This window comes from Salvelinus fontinalis, chromosome 36 (assembly GCF_029448725.1).
Source record: "Salvelinus fontinalis isolate EN_2023a chromosome 36, ASM2944872v1, whole genome shotgun sequence".
Taxonomy (NCBI): domain Eukaryota; kingdom Metazoa; phylum Chordata; class Actinopteri; order Salmoniformes; family Salmonidae; genus Salvelinus; species Salvelinus fontinalis.
The window spans coordinates 24,068,247-24,081,051 of NC_074700.1; the positions used below are offsets into that span (position 1 = coordinate 24,068,247).

The 12,805-nt window shown below is 41.8% G+C and overlaps 1 protein-coding gene across 4 annotated transcripts in view; it reads left to right on the plus strand.

Annotated features, from left to right (window-relative positions):
* LOC129835500 (CD99 antigen-like protein 2) overlaps positions 1-12,805 on the plus strand; it is a 95,179-nt gene that overhangs the window by 57,043 nt on the left and 25,331 nt on the right. The gene's annotated exons all lie outside the window — the stretch shown is intronic.

Here is a 12,805-nt window from a genome sequence, read left to right on the forward strand (position 1 = left end):
CATGTCATTGTTCTGACTATTTAGATGGGGGTCTGATACATGTCATTGTTCTGACTATTTAGATGGGGGTCCATGTCATTGTTCTGACTATTTAGATGGGGGTCCATGTCATTGTTCTGACTATTTAGATGGGGGTCCATGTCATTGTTCTGACTATTTAGATGGGGGTCCATGTCATTGTTCTGACTATTTAGATGGGGGTCCATGTCATTGTTCTGACTATTTAGATGGGGGTCCATGTCATTGTTCTGACTATTTAGATGGGGGTCCATGTCATTGTTCTGACTATTTAGATGGGGGTCCATGTCATTGTTCTGACTATTTAGATGGGGGTCTGATACGTGTCATTGTTCTGACTATTTAGATGGGGGTCTGATACATTTAATTGTTCTGACTATTTAGATGGGGGTCCTGATACATGTCATTGTTCTGATTATTTAGATGGGGGTCCTGATACATGTCATTGTTCTGACTATTTAGATGGGGGGTCCTGATACATGTCATTGTTCTGACTATTTAGATGGGGGGTCCTGATACATGTCATTGTTCTGACTATTTAGATGGGGGGTCCTGATACATGTCATTGTTCTGACTATTTAGATGGGGGGTCCTGATACATGTCATTGTTCTGACTATTTAGATGGGGGGGGCCTGATACATGTCATTGTTCTGACTATTTAGATGGGGGGTTGTCCTGATACATGTCATTGTTCTGACTATTTAGATGGGGGTCCTGATACATGTCATTGTTCTGACTATGTAGATGGGGGTCCTGATACATGTCACTGTTCTGACTATTTAGATGGGGGGGGGGGGGGGTCCTGATACATGTCATTTTTCTGACTATTTAGATGGGGGGGGGGGTCCTGATACATGTCATTGTTCTGACTATTTAGATGGGGGTCTGATACATGTCATTGTTCTGACTATGTAGATGGGGGGTCCTGATACATGTCATTGTTCTGACTATTTAGATGGGGGGGTCCTGATACATGTCATTGTTCTGACTATTTAGATGGGGGGTCCTGATACATGTCATTGTTCTGACTATTTAGATGGGGGGTCTGATACATGTCATTGTTCTGACTATTTAGATGGGGGGTCTGATACATGTCATTGTTCTGACTATTTAGATGGGGGGGTCTGATACATGTCATTGTTCTGACTATTTAGATGGGGGGTCCTGATACATGTCATTGTTCTGACTATTTAGATGGGGTCCTGTCATTGTTCTGACTATTTAGATGGGGTCCATGTCATTGTTCTGACTATTTAGATGGGGGGGGCCTGATACATGTCATTGTTCTGACTATTTAGATGGGGGGGGGGTCTGATACATGTCATTGTTCTGACTATGTAGATGGGGGTCTGATACATGTCATTGTTCTGACTATGTAGATGGGGGTCTGATACATGTCATTGTTCTGACTATTTAGATGGGGGGTCCTGATACATGTCATTGTTCTGACTATTTAGATGGGGGGGGGGGGGGGTCCTGATACATGTCATTATTCTGACTATGTAGATGGGGGTCTGATACATATCATCGTTCTAACTATTTAGGTGGGGGTCCTGATACATGTCATTATTCTGACTATTTAGATGGGGGGTCCTGATACATGTCATTGTTCTGACTATTTAGATGGGGGGTCCTGATACATGTCATTGTTCTGACTATTTAGATGGGGGTCTGATACATGTCATTGTTCTGACTATTTAGATGGGGGGTCCTGATACATGTCATTGTTCTGACTATTTAGATGGGGGGGGGGGGGGGGTCCTGATACATGTCATTATTCTGACTATTTAGATGGGGGTCTGATACATGTCATTATTCTGACTATTTAGATGGGGGTCTGATACATGTCATTGTTCTGACTATTTAGATGGGGGTCCTGATACATGTCATTGTTCTGACTATTTAGATGGGGGTCCTGATACATGTCATTGTTCTGACTATTTAGATGGGGGGGTCTGATACATGTCATTGTTCTGACTATTTAGATGGGGGTCCTGATACATGTCATTGTTCTGACTATTTAGATGGGGGGGGTCTGATACATGTCATTGTTCTGACTATTTAGATGGGGGTCCTGATACATGTCATTGTTCTGACTATTTAGATGGGGGTCTGATACATGTCATTGTTCTGACTATTTAGATGAGGGGTCTGATACATGTCATTGTTCTGACTATTTAGATGGGGGTCCTGATACATGTCATTGTTCTGACTATTTAGATGGGGGTCCTGATACATGTCATTGTTCTGACTATTTAGATGAGGGGTCTGATACGTGTCATTGTTCTGACTATTTAGATGGGGGTCCTGATACGTGTCATTGTTCTGACTATTTAGATGAGGGGTCTGATACATGTCATTGTTCTGACTATTTAGATTGGGGTCCTGATACATGCCATTGTTCTGACTATTTAGATGGGGGTCTGATACATGTCATTGTTCTGACTATTTAGATGGTTGTCTGATACATGTCATTGTTCTGACTATTTAGATGGGGGTCTGATACATGTCATTGTTCTGACTATTTAGATGGGGACCTGATACATGTCATTGTTCTGACTATTTAGATGGGGACCTGATACATGTCATTCTTCTGACTATTTAGATGGGGGGGGGTCCTGATACATGTCATTGTTCTGACTATTTAGATGGGGGTCCTGATACATGTCATTGTTCTGACTATGTAGATGGGGGGGTCCTGATACATGTCATTGTTCTGACTATTTAGATGGGGGGTCCTGATACATGTTATTGTTCTGACTATTTAGATGGGGGTCTGATACATGTCATTGTTCTGACTATTTAGATGGGGGTCCTGATACATGTCATTGTTCTGACTATTTAGATGGGGGTCCTGATACATGTCATTGTTCTGACTATTTAGATGGGGGTCCTGATACATGTCATTGTTCTGACTTTAGATGGGGGTCCTGATACATGTCATTGTTCTGACTATTTAGATGGGCGTCTGATACGTGTCATTGTTCTGACTATTTAGATGAGGGGTCCATGTCATTGTTCTGACTATTTAGATGAGGGGTCTGATACATGTCATTGTTCTGACTATTTAGATGGGGGTCCTGATACATGTCATTGTTCTGACTATTTAGATGGGGGTCCTGATACATGTCATTGTTCTGACTATGTAGATGGGGGTCCTGATACATGCCATTGTTCTGACTATTTAGATGAGGGTCTGGTCCATGTCACTGTTCTGACTATGTAGATGGGGGTCTGATACATGCCATTGTTCTGACTATTTAGATGAGGGGTCTGATACATGTCATTGTTCTGACTATGTAGATGGGGGTCCTGATACATGCCATTGTTCTGACTATTTAGATGGGGGGGGTCCTGATACATGCCATTGTTCTGACTATTTAGATGGGGGTCTGATACATGTCATTGTTCTGACTATGTAGATGGGGGTCCTGATACATGCCATTGTTCTGACTATTTAGATGGGGGGTCCTGATACATGCCATTGTTCTGACTATTTAGATGGGGGTCTGATACATGTCATTGTTCTGACTATTTAGATGGGGGTCTGATACATGTCATTGTTCTGACTATTTAGATGGGGGTCTGATACATGTCATTGTTCTGACTATTTAGATGGGGGTCTGATACATGTCATTGTTCTGACTATTTAGATGGGGGTCCATGTCATTGTTCTGACTATTTAGATGGGGGGTCTGATACATGTCATTGTTCTGACTATTTAGATGGGGGTCCATGTCATTGTTCTGACTATGTAGATGGGGGTCTGATACATGTCACTGTTCTGACTATTTAGATGGGGGGGTCCTGATACATGTCATTGTTCTGACTATTTAGATGGGGGTCCTGATACATGTCATTGTTATGACTATTTAGATGGGGGTCTGGTCCATGTCACTGTTCTGACTATGTAGATGGGGGGGGTCTGATACATGTCATTGTTCTGACTATTTAGATGGGGGGTCCTGATACATGTCATTGTTCTGACTATTTAGATGGGGGTCCATGTCACTGTTCTGACTATGTAGATGGGGGGGGTCTGATACATGTCATTGTTCTGACTATTTAGATGGGGGGTCCTGATACATGTCATTGTTCTGACTATTTAGATGGGGTTCTGGTCCATGTCACTGTTCTGACTATGTAGATGGGGGGGGGTCTGATACATGTCATTGTTCTGACTATTTAGATGGGGGGTCTGATACATGTCATTGTTCTGACTATTTAGATTGGGGTCCATGTCATTGTTCTGACTATGTAGATGGGGGTCTGATACATGTCATTGTTCTGACTATTTAGATGGGGGGTCCTGATACATGTCATTGTTCTGACTATTTAGATGGGGGGTCCTGATACATGTCATTGTTCTGACTATTTAGATGGGGGGGGGCCTGATACATGTCATTGTTCTGACTATTTAGATGGGGGGTTGTCCTGATGCATGTCATTGTTCTGACTATGTAGATGGGGGGGTCCTGATACATGTCATTGTTCTGACTATTTAGATGGGGGTCCTGATACATGTCATTGTTCTGACTATTTAGATGGGGGTCTGATACATGTCATTGTTCTGACTATTTAGATGGGGGTCTGATACATGTCATTGTTCTGACTATTTAGATGGGGGTCTGGTCCATGTCATTGTTCTGACTATTTAGATGGGGGTCTGATACATGTCATTGTTCTGACTATTTAGATGGGGGTCTGATACATGTCATTGTTCTGACTATTTAGATGGGGGTCTGATACATGTCATTGTTCTGACTATTTAGATTGGGGTCCTGATACATGTCATTGTTCTGACTATTTAGATGGGGGTCCATGTCATTGTTCTGACTATTTAGATGGGGGTCCATGTCATTGTTCTGACTATTTAGATGAGGGGTCTGATACATGTCATTGTTCTGACTATTTAGATGGGGGTCCATGTCATTGTTCTGACTATTTAGATTGGGGTCCTGATACATGTCATTGTTCTGACTTTTTAGATGGGGGTCCATGTCATTGTTCTGACTATTTAGATGGGGGTCCTGATACATGTCATTGTTCTGACTATTTAGATGGGGGTCCATGTCATTGTTCTGACTATTTAGATTGGGGTCCTGATACATGTCATTGTTCTGACTTTTTAGATGGGGGTCTGATACATGTCATTGTTCTGACTATTTAGATGGGGGTCCTGATACATGTCATTGTTCTGACTATTTAGATGGGGGTCTGGTCCATGTCACTGTTCTGACTATGTAGATGGGGGGGGTCTGATACATGTCATTGTTCTGACTATTTAGATGGGGGGTCCTGATACATGTCATTGTTCTGACTATTTAGATGGGGGTCCATGTCACTGTTCTGACTATGTAGATGGGGGGGGGGGTCTGATACATGTCATTGTTCTGACTATTTAGATGGGGGGTCCTGATACATGTCATTGTTCTGACTATTTTGATGGGGGTCTGGTCCATGTCACTGTTCTGACTATGTAGATGGGGGGGGGTCTGATACATGTCATTGTTCTGACTATTTAGATGGGGGGTCTGATACATGTCATTGTTCTGACTATTTAGATTGGGGTCCATGTCATTGTTCTGACTATGTAAATGGGGGTCTGATACATGTCATTGTTCTGACTATTTAGATGGGGGGTTGTCCTGATACATGTCATTGTTCTGACTATTTAGATGGGGGGTTGTCCTGATACATGTCATTGTTCTGACTATTTAGATGGGGGGTCCTGATACATGTCATTGTTCTGACTATTTAGATGGGGGGGGGGGTCCTGATACATGTCATTGTTCTGACTATTTAGATGGGGGTCCTGATACATGTCATTGTTCTGACTATTTAGATGGGGGTCCTGATACATGTCATTGTTCTGACTATTTAGATGGGGGTCTGATACATGTCATTGTTCTGACTATTTAGATGGGGGTCTGATACATGTCATTGTTCTGACTATTTAGATGGGGGTCTGGTCCATGTCATTGTTCTGACTATTTAGATGGGGGGGTCCTGATACATGTCATTGTTCTGACTATTTAGATGGGGGTCCTGATACATGTCATTGTTCTGACTATTTAGATGGGGGTCCTGTTATTGTTCTGAATATGTAGATGGGGGTCCTGATACATGTCATTGTTCTGACTATTTAGATGGGGGTCCATGTCAATGTTCTGACTATTTAGATGGGGGTCCATGTCAATGTTCTGACTATTTAGATGGGGGTCCTGATACATGTCATTGTTCTGACTATTTAGATGGGGGTCCTGATACATGTCATTGTTCTGACTATTTAGATGGGGGTCCATGTCAATGTTCTGACTATTTAGATGGGGTCCATGTCAATGTTCTGACTATTTAGATGGGGGTCCATGTCAATGTTCTGACTATTTAGATGGGGGTCCATGTCATTGTTCTGACTATTTAGATGAGGGGTCTGATACATGTCATTGTTCTGACTATTTAGATGGGGGTCTGATACATGTCATTGTTCTGACTATTTAGATTGGGGCCCTGATACATGTCATTGTTCTGACTATTTAGATGGTGGTCCTGATACATGTCATTGTTCTGACTATTTAGATGGGGGTCTGATACATGTCATTGTTCTGACTATTTAGATGGGGGTCTGATACATGTCATTGTTCTGACTATTTAGATGGGGGGGTCTGATACATGTCATTGTTCTGACTATTTAGATTGGGGGGGTCCTGATACATGTCATTGTTCTGACCATTTAGATGGGGGGGGGGGTCCTGATACATGTCATTGTTCTGACTATTTGGATGGGGGTCCTGATACATGTCATTGTTCTGACTATTTAGATGGGGGTCCTGATACATGTCATTGTTCTGACTATTTAGATTGGGGTCCTGATACATATCATTGTTCTGACTATTTAGATTGGGGGTCTGATACATGTCATTGTTCTGACTATTTAGATGGGGGTCTGATACATGTCATTGTTCTGACTATTTAGATGGGGGTCTGATACATGTCATTGTTCTGACTATTTAGATGGGGGTCTGATACATGTCATTGTTCTGACTATTTAGATGGGGGTCTGATACATGTCATTGTTCTGACTATTTAGATGGGGGGGTCTGATACATGTCATTGTTCTGACTATTTAGATGGGGGTCTGATACATGTCATTGTTCTGACTATTTAGATGGGGGGGTCTGATACATGTCATTGTTCTGACTATTTAGATTGGGGGGGTCCTGATACATGTCATTGTTCTGACCATTTAGATGGGGGGGGGGGTCCTGATACATGTCATTGTTCTGACCATTTAGATGGGGGGGGGTCCTGATACATGTCATTGTTCTGACTATTTAGATGGGGGTCTGATACATGTCATTGTTCTGACTATTTAGATGGGGGGGTCCTGATACATGTCATTGTTCTGACCATTTAGATGGGGGGGGGGGTCCTGATACATTTAATTGTTCTGACTATTTAGATGGGGGGGGGTCCTGATACATTTAATTGTTCTGACTATTTAGATGGGGGTCCTGATACATGTCATTGTTCTGACTATGTAGATGGGGGTCTGATACATGTCATTGTTCTGACTATTTAGATGGGGGTCTGATACATGTCATTGTTCTGACTATTTAGATGGGGGTCTGATACATGTCATTGTTCTGACTATTTAGATGGGGGTCTGATACATGTCATTGTTCTGACTATTTAGATGGGGGTCTGATACATGTCATTGTTCTGACTATTTAGATGGGGGTCTGATACATGTCATTGTTCTGACTATTTAGATGGGGGTCTGATACATGTCATTGTTCTGATTATTTAGATGGGGGTCTGATACATGTCATTGTTCTGACTATTTAGATTGGGGTCCTGATACATGTCATTGTTCTGACTATTTAGATGGTGGTCCTGATACATGTCATTGTTCTGACTATTTAGATGGGGGTCTGATACATGTCATTGTTCTGACTATTTAGATGGGGGTCTGATACATGTCATTGTTCTGACTATTTAGATGGGGGGGTCTGATACATGTCATTGTTCTGACTATTTAGATGGGGGGGGTCCTGATACATGTCATTGTTCTGACCATTTAGATGGGGGGGGGGGTCCTGATACATGTCATTGTTCTGACTATTTAAATGGGGGTCTTGATACATGTCATTGTTCGGACTTTTTAGATGGGGGTCCTGATACATGTCATTGTTCTGACTATTTAGATGGGGGTCTGATACATGTCATTGTTCTGACTTTAGATGGGGGTCTGATACGTGTCATTGTTCTGACTATTTAGATGGGGGTCTGATACGTGTCATTGTTCTGACTATTTAGATTGGGGTCCTGATACATATCATTGTTCTGACTATTTAGATTGGGGGTCTGATACATGTCATTGTTCTGACTATTTAGATGGGGGTCTGATACATGTCATTGTTCTGACTATTTAGATGGGGGTCTGATACATGTCATTGTTCTGACTATTTAGATGGGGGTCTGATACATGTCATTGTTCTGACTATTTAGATGGGGGGGTCTGATACATGTCATTGTTCTGACTATTTAGATGGGGGTCTGATACATGTCATTGTTCTGACTATTTAGATGGGGGGGTCTGATACATGTCATTGTTCTGACTATTTAGATTGGGGGGGTCCTGATACATGTCATTGTTCTGACCATTTAGATGGGGGGGGGGTCCTGATACATGTCATTGTTCTGACCATTTAGATGGGGGGGGGTCCTGATACATGTCATTGTTCTGACTATTTAGATGGGGGTCTGATACATGTCATTGTTCTGACTATTTAGATGGGGGGGTCCTGATACATGTCATTGTTCTGACCATTTAGATGGGGGGGGGGGGGGTCCTGATACATTTAATTGTTCTGACTATTTAGATGGGGGGGGTCCTGATACATTTAATTGTTCTGACTATTTAGATGGGGGTCCTGATACATGTCATTGTTCTGACTATGTAGATGGGGGTCTGATACATGTCATTGTTCTGACTATTTAGATGGGGGTCTGATACATGTCATTGTTCTGACTATTTAGATGGGGGTCTGATACATGTCATTGTTCTGACTATTTAGATGGGGGTCTGATACATGTCATTGTTCTGACTATTTAGATGGGGGTCTGATACATGTCATTGTTCTGACTATTTAGATGGGGGTCTGATACATGTCATTGTTCTGACTATTTAGATGGGGGTCTGATACATGTCATTGTTCTGATTATTTAGATGGGGGTCTGATACATGTCATTGTTCTGACTATTTAGATTGGGGTCCTGATACATGTCATTGTTCTGACTATTTAGATGGTGGTCCTGATACATGTCATTGTTCTGACTATTTAGATGGGGGTCTGATACATGTCATTGTTCTGACTATTTAGATGGGGGTCTGATACATGTCATTGTTCTGACTATTTAGATGGGGGGGTCTGATACATGTCATTGTTCTGACTATTTAGATTGGGGGGGTCCTGATACATGTCATTGTTCTGACCATTTAGATGGGGGGGGGGTCCTGATACATGTCATTGTTCTGACTATTTAGATGGGGGTCCTGATACATGTCATTGTTCTGACTATTTAGATGGGGGTCCTGATACATGTCATTGTTCTGACTATTTAGATGGGGGTCTGATACATGTCATTGTTCTGACTATTTAGATGGGGGTCTGATACATGTCATTGTTCTGACTATTTATATTGGGGTCCTGATACATGTCATTGTTCTGACTATTTAGATGGGGGTCCATGTCATTGTTCTGACTATTTAGATGGGGGGGTCTGATACATGTCATTGTTCTGACTATTTAGATGGGGGTCCTGATACATGTCATTGTTCTGACTATTTAGATGGGGGTCTGATACATGTCATTGTTCTGACTATTTAGATGGGGGTCTGATACATGTCATTGTTCTGACTATTTAGATGGGGGTCTGATACATGTCATTGTTCTGACTATTTAGATGGGGGTCTGATACATGTCATTGTTCTGACTATTTAGATGGGGGGGTCTGATACATGTCATTGTTCTGACTATTTAGATGGGGGGGGTCCTGATACATGTCATTGTTCTGACCATTTAGATGGGGGGGGGGGTCCTGATACATGTCATTGTTCTGACTATTTAGATGGGGGTCTTGATACATGTCATTGTTCTGACTTTTTAGATGGGGGTCCTGATACATGTCATTGTTCGGACTATTTAGATGGGGGTCTGATACATGTCATTGTTCTGACTTTAGATGGGGGTCTGATACGTGTCATTGTTCTGACTATTTAGATGGGGGTCTGATACGTGTCATTGTTCTGACTATTTAGATTGGGGTCCTGATACATATCATTGTTCTGACTATTTAGATTGGGGTCTGATACATGTCATTGTTCTGACTATTTAGATGGGGGTCTGATACATGTCATTGTTCTGACTATTTAGATGGGGGTCCATGTCATTGTTCTGACTATTTAGATGGGGGGGTCTGATACATGTCATTGTTCTGACTATTTAGATGGGGGTCCTGATACATGTCATTGTTCTGACTATTTAGATGGGGGTCTGATACATGTCATTGTTCTGACTATTTAGATGGGGGTCTGATACATGTCATTGTTCTGACTATTTAGATGGGGGGGTCTGATACATGTCATTGTTCTGACTATTTAGATGGGGGTCTGATACATGTCATTGTTCTGACTATTTAGATGGGGGGGTCTGATACATGTCATTGTTCTGACTATTTAGATTGGGGGGGTCCTGATACATGTCATTGTTCTGACCATTTAGATGGGGGGGGGTCCTGATACATGTCATTGTTCTGACCATTTAGATGGGGGGGGGGTCCTGATACATTTAATTGTTCTGACTATTTAGATGGGGGTCCTGATACATGTCATTGTTCTGACTATGTAGATGGGGGTCTGATACATGTCATTGTTCTGACTATTTAGATGGGGGGGTCTGATACATGTCATTGTTCTGACTATTTAGATGGGGGTCTGATACATGTCATTGTTCTGACTATTTAGATGGGGGTCTGATACATGTCATTGTTCTGACTATTTAGATGGGGGGGTCCTGATACATGTCATTGTTCTGACCATTTAGATGGGGGGGGGGGGGGGGTCCTGATACATTTAATTTTTCTGACTATTTAGATGGGGGGGGGGTCCTGATACATTTAATTGTTCTGACTATTTAGATGGGGGTCCTGATACATGTCATTGTTCTGACTATGTAGATGGGGGTCTGATACATGTCATTGTTCTGACTATTTAGATGGGGGTCTGATACATGTCAATGTTCTGACTATTTAGATGGGGGTCTGATACATGTCATTGTTCTGACTATTTAGATGGGGGTCTGATACATGTCATTGTTCTGACTATTTAGATGGGGGTCTGATACATGTCATTGTTCTGACTTTAGATGGGGGTCTGATACGTGTCATTGTTCTGACTATTTAGATGGGGGTCTGATACGTGTCATTGTTCTGACTATTTAGATGGGGGTCTGATACGTGTCATTGTTCTGACTATTTAGATGGGGGTCTGATACATGTCACTGTTCTGACTATTTAGATGGGGGGGTCCTGATACATTTAATTGTTCTGACTATTTAGATGGGGGTCCTGATACATGTCATTGTTCTGACTATTTAGATGGGGGTCTGATACATGTCATTGTTCTGACTATTTAGATGGGGGTCTGATACATGTCATTGTTCTGACTATTTAGATGGGGGTCTGATACATGTCATTGTTCTGACTATTTAGATGGGGGTCCATGTCATTGTTCTGACTATTTAGATGGGGGTCCATGTCATTGTTCTGACTATTTAGATGGGGGTCCATGTCATTGTTCTGACTATTTAGATGGGGGTCCATGTCATTGTTCTGACTATTTAGATGGGGGTCCATGTCATTGTTCTGACTATTTAGATGGGGGTCCATGTCATTGTTCTGACTATTTAGATGGGGGGGTCCTGATACATTTAATTGTTCTGACTATTTAGATGGGGGTCCTGATACATGTCATTGTTCTGACTATTTAGATGGGGGTCTGATACATGTCATTGTTCTGACTATTTAGATGGGGGTCTGATACATGTCATTGTTCTGACTATTTAGATGGGGGTCTGATACATGTCATTGTTCTGACTATTTAGATGGGGGTCTGATACATGTCATTGTTCTGACTATTTAGATGGGGGTCCATGTCATTGTTCTGACTATTTAGATGGGGGTCCATGTCATTGTTCTGACTATTTAGATGGGGGTCCATGTCATTGTTCTGACTATTTAGATGGGGGTCCATGTCATTGTTCTGACTATTTAGATGGGGGTCCATGTCATTGTTCTGACTATTTAGATGGGGGTCCATGTCATTGTTCTGACTATTTAGATGGGGGTCCTGATACATGTCATTGTTCTGACTATGTAGATGGGGGTCCTGATACATGTCATTGTTCTGACTATTTAGATGGGGGTCCATGTCATTGTTCTGACTATGTAGATGGGGGTCTGATACATGTCATTGTTCTGCAGGCTTTATCTAACTAATGAGAGTAGGCAGGCTTTATCTACATAATGATAATGAGAGTATGCATGCTTTATCTAACTAATGAGAGTATGCATGCTTTATCTACATAATGATAATGAGAGTTTGCATGCTTTATCTAACTAATGATAATGAGAGTATGCACGTTTTATCTAACTAATGAGAGTAGGCAGGCTTTATCTACATAATGATAATGAGAGTAGGCATGCTTTATCTAACTAATGATA